The 11,472-nt window shown below is 40.2% G+C and overlaps 1 long non-coding RNA gene across 1 annotated transcript; it reads left to right on the top strand.

Moving 5' to 3' along the window:
- The first annotated feature begins 3,872 nt into the window (after positions 1–3,872).
- Positions 3,873–6,677, top strand: LOC308104560. Its single transcript, XR_013934835.1, has 3 exons — positions 3,873–4,386; positions 4,925–5,125; positions 6,248–6,677. It is a non-coding gene; the product is annotated as an uncharacterized lncRNA (long non-coding RNA).
- The last annotated feature ends 4,795 nt before the right edge of the window (positions 6,678–11,472 follow it).

Consider the following 11,472-nt stretch of genomic DNA (forward strand, 5'->3'; position numbering starts at 1 on the left):
TGACTCCTGATCTACTTGATAACTTGTTTGTCCACCATGACCTCTGTTTTTATGAACTATGACCTGAGTCTTTATGAACTGCACTTATTCTTATTGAGCTCCCTGTGTTCCATCGTCATTGTGGTCAGATGTGAAGTCACTCTCTCCACGTTTTAAAATGCAAAGAAACGGCTTCTTAACTTAGTGTTTGTCTTTGTTGTTGACCCCTGCTGAAAAAACCAGCACAGACCAGCTTATGGTGGTTGCTGGTTTTAGCTGGTTTTAGCTGGTCTTAGCTGGTCTTAGCTGGTCTTAAGCTGGTTTAGATGGCATACCAGGCTGGACAAGCTGGTCAGGCTGGTCAGGCTGGTTTGCCAGTGTAGTTAGTTAGCTGGTCACTAAGCTGGATTCTGCTGGTCTTTGCTGGTCAGCCAGCTGGCTGGCTGGACTGACCAGCAAAGCCAAGCTGGTAGCTGGTCTTTGCTGGTCAAATGGGTGGACTTCCCAGCAAAGACCAGCTTACCAGCTAGACTTAGCTGGTCAGATGGCTGGACACTGGACAGACCAGCAAAGACCAGCTTAGCAGCTGGTCAAGTTTGGTTAGATCCCGATCCAACATGTGGATCGGGACTCCCAGGGGGGTCCCCACGTGATTTGGGGGTGGTCCCAGTCCCCAGATGACAGTGAAGTGATAATTTAAGGACCTTTAAGACCTTTTTAGTACCTAAAAAAAAAAACACCATTACTGCATCAAAAGTAATCAACAAACTATACTATAAAAAAATGTCAAACATTGGCCAAATTGTCTAACAATAATAATAATATAAGAAAACATTTTGAAAATAGCAGATCTACAAGCTCACAACACCTTCCTTGCGAGGCGTTGTGAGCTTGAAGATCTGCTATTTTCACAATAGAGTCAAACTAAACGTAATGCATCAACTCCTACATTCCAAGTGCTTTAAGGGTGGGGGGTCCCCAGTTCAAATATGATTATTTTGGGACGTCGCGGCCTGAAAGGGTTGAGGACCACTGGGTTAGATCACGTGTGTGTTTCCCAAAACAGTGGGTCGGGGCCCATTTGTGGGTCATGTACACATCACGAGGAAAGATCCCTTTTTTTGTTTCCTACAAAAATATATTACTATATTATTTCAAAACATTTCCCACCCAAAAATCTAAAATCTTCATCAATAAAAAAACAAATAAATACAAAATCTAAGAAATTCCATCAATTAATTAAAAAAAAGCATGCAGTGAAAATAGCAGATCTACAAGCGTTGTGAGCTTGCAGATCTGCTATTTTAACTAGTTTGGATCCCGGGGAGACATCATACCTGCCATTAGACTGTGAAGATTTTCTTCTGTTACAATTGCCCCCCCCCCCAGTATATACAGTATATTGTATTGTATTGTATTGTATTGTATTGTATTGTATTGTATTGTATTGTATTGTATTGTATTGTATTGTATTGTATTGCATTGTATTTTACTTTACATTTCTTGTCCTTTTCTTGTGATGTGACATAAATATTATATTTAATAATAATAATAATAATAATAATAATAATAATAATGTATTATTATTATCATAACAACATTCATCCAAACTTATTTACTTAATTTCGCAATTGGCAAATAATATGCTAGTTTGATTCTAAATAACACTTTTTTTTGCTATGGTTACCAAAATGAACAGATCTACAGATCTACATCTTGTCGCAATTTGACGTGTTGTGAGCTTGTACATCTGTTTTTACAGAGAAGCGGGCCCTTTATGGGCCCTGGGCAGTGTTGCCATATCTGCTTATTATAAGTGACTTTGGGCTTGTTTTTCTGTAAAGTTGCTTGTAAATATTAGTGAAATATTTCACTTATTATTTTTGAAAATAGCAGATCTACAAGCTCACAATGTGTTGCAAATGCGACGCACTGTGAGCTTGTAGATCGGCTATTTTCAAATAGGTTTAAATGTCGCTTCTTTTGGGCTTAATTTTTTTCACAGACCTGGCTGCTTATTTCTCTCACAAAATCTGGCAACACTGTCTCAGCAGGCTCGTGACCCTTGAACTACCGCTCTCGATACGCGGGGAGAATGAAAGCTATCTGAGTCGAGCTGCCTGCAGGCTGCAGCTCTCACTTCAGTAGAAAGTTTATTGCGTTGCTTTGGATTCATCAAAAATAATTATAAACCGGCTTCAGAGAAGATAAAAGAAAGAAGAAGAAGCGGCGGACATTTTAGGTGAGTGTTGACACACAGAAATACTATTTATGTAGGCGTTTTAGCCTACTATTACTGTATTGATAATTAAGTGCGTAGGCTGCTGTGTTCGAAGTCAATCACAAGTGACTCATGTCATGACCCAACTCTACACATTGTTTAGTTATTTAATTTGTCTTGATAAAGGGATTATGACAATAATTACAATAAATTATAGTGGGAATATACAATATAATTTATACTATAGGCCACTACTGCTTGCCTATGTGCCGCTCAAAACTAAATTGAGAATATGACGTCTGTGTGTGTGTGTGTGTGTGTGTGTGTGGACACACGCTTTCAGTGATGAAGCTACAGAGTGTTTTAATATCCCGTGAACTCTGAACATTAATTATTCCCTTGTCTGTCTGTCTGTCTGTCTGTCTGTCTGTCTGTCTGTCTGTCTGTGTGTGTGTGTGTGTGTGTGTGTGTGTGTGTGTGTTATTATTACACATTTCTTTGGCTGCAGTGGCCAAAATGAATGGTTTGCAGCCCTACTGAAAGAGAAAAAGGAACCCAGAGAGAACCATTATGTGTTATGCCCCCCCCCTCCCTCCCACAAAGAGAAGAAAACAGTTTGAAGGTAAAGTGATATTGTTTTGTTAAATGTTAAAGTAATCATTGCTTGTTCAGTAACAGGGGTCTCCCAGACTCTCCACCTCTTTAGTAAGCCGAAAATGCATTTCCAGGAATACCAAATTTAACCAATCAGAACTCATACAGGATACAGGATAAATAAGTTACAATTGGAAGTGATGACACAAAGAAGTGGGCATACAAAATTTGAACCCATTTAGACCAGGAACGCATCTGTGTAATTGTTTTGATTTCTTTGGCTAGACCTTTGGCTTCAAAAATAGCAGATCTACAAGCTCATAGCGCGACACCGAGTGGCACGCTATGAGCATGTAGATCTGCTATTTTTGAAAATCTTTGAATATATGTTTTAAAGTGAACATTTGTACCTCAAATCTTTTTCCTTTTATGTTAAAAAAACTTTTAGGATTTAGAGAGCATTTTTAGAATCGGCCCCAGGTCTTAATGGGTTAAAGCTGCACTATGTAACTTTCCTCTTCTACCCCGGATTTGAACCCGGTTTCCTGAGCAAGTGCTGTAACCTTTTACCATTGAGCTAATAGAGCCTGCCTGCTTGCTCAGGTGATACATTGAATCTTGACCATCAGATCAAAATTCATGTCAGATCCTGTGTCTAGGTGAGACATGACCTTTGACACTATCTAAATGTCTCAATAGAAGAGCAGGGAGACTAAATACAACCACCCCAATTATATAAGTTATATTGTATTATTTGTATTAACATACTCTAACATACAGATTGTATAAGTTATATTGTATTAATATACTCTACGATACAGGTTGCATAAAATTACATTTTATTCCACTTTAACTTTCTAACAAAAAACATCTTGTTTTATCCAAAATATATTACTTGCACTACCTTTAGACTCTGACTCGTCTGAATACGGTGGAGATGCTGTTGTTCCCCAAGCTATCCACGACGAAATGTCAAGTACAGTCATACCCAGAAGAAGGCCAAAGAGTTGGAGCTGGACCTACAGCATCTTAAAACTAAGCAATGACTAATGTTAACGAAACAGTTGCATGAGTTTGCTCTTCTCTTTTTGTATATATCGATATGTTGGTTATTTGTTCTCATGTTCTTTTTTACTTAGATCTTGACCACAAATGTTAAAAAACATTATATAGAAAGCATGTTAAATGGAGTGGACAGATGCTAGGCTCATTATTAAACTGGTATCCTACTAAGGCATACATCAATTCAGTTTTTATTTTTTATTTTTCCGTACCCTGTTCATGCTTTAAGATGCAACAAATTAGAGATTGCAAAACAGAAACTGGAGGAAGGGCCCCAATATAGCTCTGCAGCAAAGCCTGACATCCCTGCTGCAGATAAGCAAACCAGTGACAGCATAGGTGTGTTTAGACAGTGATACTGTTCTACGGAAAATGGTGACAATGTGTACAATATAAGTACTGTGATACTGCCAAAAGGAGCTTAAATATGATTCTCTACATTTTCAGTTGCAACTTCCTCTGTTTCCTCTTCCCCCGAGTCAGACGATTTGGCATCGACACCTGGGATGTTTGACGGCAACGGTGACAAGGTATTGAAGAAACATACTGTGTAGGACAGTGGTTCTTAAAAGTGGGGTTCCACAGTGTCCCCAGCTAAATAAGAAACAGTTATCATTTCAAAAATAGGCAACGTGTCATGATGCATCGTGAGCTTGTAGATCAGCTATGTTTTGCTATTTTTGAACTCTTTTTGAACAGTTTTGCCTATGGCATGAACAAAATAGGGATGCCGGGTGGAAAAGGTTAATTTCACTACTATTTTACCAGCTAGAATGTAATCCAATGACAATGTACTGTATAAGAATTACTTCAACTCTCCCCACCTACAGTATAGACAGTTGTAGAATTCTGTACTAAATGTAATCCAACAATTAACATCTTCTCTATTGGAGGTCCATGGCACCAACTCTTTTCTAAATGGGTCCACATTTGGGGGTCCTTGAAAATGTAATTTCTTTACAGTAAATTCTGTTTGAAGTGGGCCTGCTTTTGTCAAAAATGAGTCTGAAATGTCATGGTAAAATGTTTTTTAATTTCTAAAACATGTGTTGTTTTCTTCTGTTTCAGGTCCAGATTGGCTCTGGTGTGTGGCTCGAAAAGGAGATCTGGAAGATGGTGGCAGCAAACACCAAGGACTCCCTGTTCATGAAGGAGCTTGCTGTTGCCATTTGGGGGACAACAACCCTGAAGACCATGCAGGAGCCTTACAAAGAATGCCCCACTAGCAAGGGGGAGGCCAAACCCCCCTGACCGCAGGACTCAGAAGAGGTATGTTTACTGTGGGGTGGGGGGGTTCATTATGACTTGATCTCATAATTCAATCTGCTCTGTGCATGACTGTAGTTCTCTTTTCCAGAAGGTGGAATTCCCGTTAGCGTTACCTGTTCAGTTTTTCATACCTTCATTTGGTTGTCTCAGCAGCATACTGTTTCAACCAGAAACACATATGGAGATGTTGGTTGTTTCCAATTTATATCTGCTGCCGAGCCAATCAAATGAAGCTATGAAAAACTGATCGGGAAACGGGAATGTCACCTTCTGGAAAAGAGATTATATTAAGCTTATTAATCAATCATAAAAGAAAATACTCTATTGTAATAAAATCGATTTTATGGCTGAAAGAAATGCCGATCTACAAGCTTGCAACTCGTTGGACGTGTTGTGAGCTTGTAGATCAAAAAAGTAATCAATAGAATAATCGCAAGTAGAATAATTGGTAGTGGCAGCCCTACATGCATGTGTGGCAGGGGTAGCTTTTTCCCCCAAATTGTTGTTGTCCATTGTAGCCATCTGACTTATTGCCTGCCCACTGTCCACCCACCTTTTTCATTCAAATGCATGTTTTCTAACTGAACTGAAACACGGGGTTAAAAAAACACTTCACCCCATTTTCAACTCATCTTCATATAATTGGTCCTCACTAATACACATTTCTCACTCTGTGTTTCGTTGATAGGTCGTGGACAGTTTAGAAACCTGCCTACCTTTGACATCATCGGTAGGCAGGTTTGGTCATTTAGAACAACTTTATTTGTTCATTATTAATGCAAGAACAATGGCTTCTACTTCTGCATGCAAACTTTCCAGGTAGAGACACACTGTAGTTTCTATTAGCTTGGAATCTCCATTGGTGATGTCACTGGTAGGCAGGTTTCTGAACTGTCCACATTCCACCAATGAGTGGCAGAACGAGTAGACAGAAATGGTGCCATTGTATAATGAACATTAGCGAGGATCAGTTAGTTATATGAAGATAAGGTTGAAAATGGGTGAAGTTTAAGTTACTTTAAGTTTTTCTCAAAACATCACAATTCATTTAACTCACCCCATGCAGTATATTGCTAATTATATTTGTTTTATTGTTGGGGGTTCTTGTTTGTTTTCTTTCAGACTGTTTCCATTGGTGGCTGCAGGGGCAGAACATTCTCACAAAGAGGAAGGCCATGGACCATGGCCAGGACATCAATAGAAAGGACAAGAAATTGTGTGTCTGTGTAGGGGGGGGTAATGCTTTATAGCGCCACCAGCAGGCCGATTTTTGCAAGACACATTTTTGGCTGCAACTTTACAGATGTTTTCCAAACATCACACACATCGGTATACAGTATCTCCATAGTCATGTAATCAAGACGGATCTGTCCGATTTTTCATATTCTCTCACTCTTTTCCAGTCATTTGAACACTGTGTGTGTGTTAGTGTGTTCCTCAGGTTGAAGTTCATGTATTTATGTGTTTATTTATACATTTATTTGTTATTTAAATGTTGTTTTTGAGGGTTTTTTATAAGTGTTTAATAAATTATTGTTATGTATGAAATTGATACATGATTATTTATGACTTTGTGGATTTTGCTCACTTTTATATAGGCTACTGTAGGCTACTGTTTTTTAAATATACCACGTGCTGTGGGCACCTGGCTGAAATTCACCATGATCATGCATCCTCTCCAGCAAAGTTGGTCACTGCATATCCAGAATACACCTGAATACACATAAATACCAGATAGCAGCTTAAACCAGCTTAAACCAGCTACCAGCTAAACCATCATAAATACCAGCTACCAGCTTAAACCAGCTAAACCATCATAAATACCAGCTACCAGCTTAAACCAGCTAAACCATCAAAAATACCAGCTACCAGCTTAAACCATCAAAAATACCAGCTACCAGCTTAAACCAGCTAAACCATCATAAATACCAGCTACCAGCTTAAACCAGCTAAACCATCAAAAATACCAGCTACCAGCTTAAACCAGCTACCAGTTTAAACCAGCAAAACCTACCACCTTAAGCTGGTCAACCACCAAGACCAGCTTAAGGTGTGTTTTGGACGTCCAAAACACACCTTAAGGTGGTCAACCACCAAGACCAGCTAAAACCAGCTGGTCCAGCTTAGGCTGGTCTAAGCTGGTTTTTTCAGCAGGGACATGAATACAAAATCAAGTATAAATACAAAGGTTTAACAAACTCTTTGTATTTAGTCCTGTATGTCACTGAATGGATATATGAACAGAAACAAAAGGAGGATGGAAGAGTAGATCTAATCTGGACCATTTATTGTTCCCAGTGGTGGAAAGCATCTCAAGTACTTTACTTCAATACAATGTTGAGGTATTTAATCAACTTGAATATTTCAAAATTGTCCTCAATAATTACATTACTTACATCATTCACAGAGGTAAACATTGTACTTTTTATTACACTCAAATTAAATGTGTGCTTTAGTTACTCAATTAGTTATTTGCATAAATAGTTATGCCTGGTCGCCATTCTGCCTGTAACATTAGATCGACTGATGTATGACAGAAAACACTGAACGTTCTTTTTTATTTATAAACCTTATCTGCAGTTGCATCACTGCGTAACACCCCCACAAAAAAAGAAGTAAACTTCAGTGGCAACCGGGTGGCCAAGTCGACCACTGTGAAGTAGGCCTGACCTCGACTAAGTCGACTAGTCGACTGGTTAGTCGCGGGGGGTCCGAGTCGACTAAGTGTCTCTTAGTCGACTCTAGACTTTTTTTTTAAGGGCCAAAAATGTTTTAAATTGTTTTTTGGCCAAGTCTACACCTGCAACCACACGTAACTTCCACTTTATTCTTCTTATTCCTCGTCTTTGTATTGGTATTGTTTGTGTTGGAGCGCCTCAGTGCGGCTGCAGAGTTCATGTGCAACCTCTTCCAGAGAGAGATAGAGACACTAGAAACTCTGCTGGAGACAAAACAAACTGTGTAGACTTGGCCCTTTGAAATAAGATGTATTTTGGCAAAATATTTTATTTTTATTTTTTATTAGTCGACTGCCAGTCGACTATTGGCAATTAGTCGCCAATTAGAGTCGACTAAACAAATCCTTAGTCGGGGACAGGCCTACTGTGAAGTCTAGGGGGTTCGAATCCACCACGGGGCATCTGGCTTGGACGCACATCTATACGAACACACTGTCCGTGTTCAGGAGGGAGGGGGACGGCACCTGTCAGAGGTGGGTGCTGAAAAGGAAGAGTAGAACGGCGGCACTACGTCCTCCCGGTGGGGGCTCCTCACTGGCAGGTGAGTCAGTACGGTACAACAGCAGTGGCAACACAGAAATGTGTGGAGAGGGTTCATTGGCAAAACGACAAAACTGGAAGAAAAAAGGTGAAAATAACTGGCAACTCTAAAAAAAAACATATATATATAAATAATCGTTTTATTTTTTACAAAATATAAAAATAACATCCAAATCAAGTAAACATGCCCATCGCAACAACAAAAAAATCAGTCTCTAGCAGGTTTCTGTAAAAATTTACAGTATATTGCCCCAGGGATGGTCATTATTTATGTGTGTGTGTGTGTGTGTGTGTGTGTGTGTGTGTGTGTGTGTGTGTGTGTGTGTGTGTGTGTGTGTCTGTGTGTGTGTGTGTGTGTGTATGTGTGTGTGTGTGTGTGTGTGTGTGTGTGTGTGTGTGTGTGTGTGTCTGTGTGTGCGCGTGTGCGTGCGTGCGTCTGTGTCTGGCCCTATAGAAGTTATAACTGGGCCTATAGTAGGTACAACTGGGCCTATAGAATGTATAATAGAAAGAGGTGGGTTGGTGAAAGGATGCCACTGTCCCTGGATGCTGGGGTTGTCTGTGTGGAAAGGCTTGTGGATACGGATGATGTCCAGGCCAGACTGATTGGTCAACTTGGCGACAAGCTACTGAATCTGCTGGGGGTTTTGTTGTCGATGGGTTCCTCCATTCACTGCAGGGACGTCAAGAAAAAGAAAGCGTGAAAAGAGTGTGAAAATGCATTAGGACCCCAGGGTTAAAGTCACTTTATCAACAGGGGGGACAGATTTCAGCTGATAAACAATGTCAACAATGCACCATGCTAAATCTCTAGGCCTCATGAAAGCTGGTATTACAGCGCCCCCTACAAAAATGCATGAGTACTAACAAACATATGACCAAGCAGCAAAATTGCAACTTCTTGTCATAATTTTCATCAATCTAATAAAAAATGTGTTAGACAAAAATAACTTGTGTCAGTTCCAAAAATCAACGGTCATAGATATACATCAACTCAACTGCAAAATAATCTGAAATATTTTGAACTTTCTTGATTTCCCTTCATCACATGCACCCTCATTTGAGTCAACAAAGTCATACATATACTTAGCTGTGTGCCTTTGCACCGGATAGCTCATATTGACTATTTTCCGTGTGCTAAGTAAAATTCAGCCTAAAGGAGCACTTCACCTACTTTTTCTTGGTATTGGTCCTCACTAATGCTTATTATAAGATGGTGCCATTTCGGTCTACTCACTAGTGAATGAAAAACTCCTTACAAGTAAACAAAAAATATACAAAATCAACAAAAGAAAACATTTTAAAAGCCCCAAAGGCAACAACAAAATAAAACTACAGCTACATGTCCGAAAAGGATGAGACACTGTGCGTCTCATTGGTGGGCTATGTATAGTTCGGAAACCTGCATACCAATGACACCATCAATGGGGAAACTACTGCCTTTCTTTCCTGGATCATCAATAGACCAATTATTTGTTTACAAACATTGAGACTGGACGCACAGGTGACCGTTTCATGTAATCAAATCCCAACCTGCTGTTTTGGGTTGCGCTGGTTTCAGTTCATTCAACCTCCTCTTGTAGTGGGGTGCGCTCTAGCGAGACATATATACTTCATCACGCCGAGAACAGCTGACACACTGTACAAGCTCACAACCGCGTCGCGGATGCCACCGCTGTGAGCTTGGAGTTCTGCTATTCTCGGACGTTCTCTGCGCGCGGGACAGAGCATTAATTAGGCTTGACAGGCTGCAGCTGCGCGAGCAAGAGCAGGTTCTGGTGCCATAATCACAGAGCGCTCCCTCCGTTCTTATCAGCCACTGGAGGTGGGGTTTGGGGGATAACTGCTTTGAATTGTTGTTATTGTTTAGACACAACAGAAACCAAGGATTATATATTTCAAGAGTGAGAGATCACAGTAAAAATCCTAAGCATTCCTCCTCCACACTGGGAGAAAAACAGCATCTGAAAGTTTGATGGGATGCATTTTTACACGTGAGGCTGTGACCACTTTTACATTGGATCTTATGAGCGGTGGGGTTCTTTTGCTGCCGACCTGCGCGCGCATACTGGTTCTTATCAGTGACGTCGTCTGTTAAGGCGTCTATATCATCATTGCCATATCATCCCCCATCTTGTGAATGAGCAACAGACTGATATGTTGAACTTACCTTTCAACAAGACGGTGGTTCTGGGGGTGACGTCTGCATCCATGGAGGGACTGGAAGGGAAGCCCCTCAGCTCTGATAGGCTGGCCAGGAGCAGCAGTAGCAGCATGGGACGCTGTGTCCAACTCTCTCTCCTCCCCATCTCTTTCATCTGAGTGAGCTGGGTCTGAGCAGAGCTTCTGAACTCAACTCAATGGGAGGCTGACACTACCATCACAACACAGTGTGTCTCTTCTCTGTGACGTCCCAGCAGGAAGCTCCTTAATCATCATCTTCATTGTTTACATTATATCAATCTAATCTAATCATATTATAAATCCATCTATATTCTGTCACCTTTAGGGTTGGAAACTAGGGGTGTGCCGATACACAATACGATATGATATGATACACAATATTGGGCTCACGATATCGATACGATATTGTTTAGATTTTTGGGCGGTGAAACCGCCCCTATAAGTGAGATTTGGAAAAATGTACAAATATCTTGGGCAGTGAAACCGGCCCTAAAAGTTTGTACAATTATCCTGCGCTGTGATTGGCCAATCACAATCTATTCAGGACTGTGATTGGCCAGTGTCACATGACACATGTGCATAGCCCTATGTGATTGGCCAGTGTCACATGACACATGTGCATAGCCCTATATAAGCAACCATAACTTAAAAAAAACCAAATTATGGTTTGTTACTTAAAAAAAACCAAATTATGGTTTTTTTTAAGTTATGGTTTTGTCCATCATAAAGTGTGTTTTACAAAAGATAAATGTATTTATCTTTTGTACATGATTGATCGACTCCATTCAGTATTGTGATTAGCTAGCAAGACACATGCTGACACTAAGTGGCTCTTTCAGATCAAAGCATATATTGGTTGACTCCATTCAGTATTGTGGTTAGCTA

This window comes from Gymnoscopelus braueri (assembly GCF_963280865.1).
Source record: "Gymnoscopelus braueri genome assembly, chromosome: 17".
NCBI lineage: Eukaryota > Metazoa > Chordata > Actinopteri > Myctophiformes > Myctophidae > Gymnoscopelus > Gymnoscopelus braueri.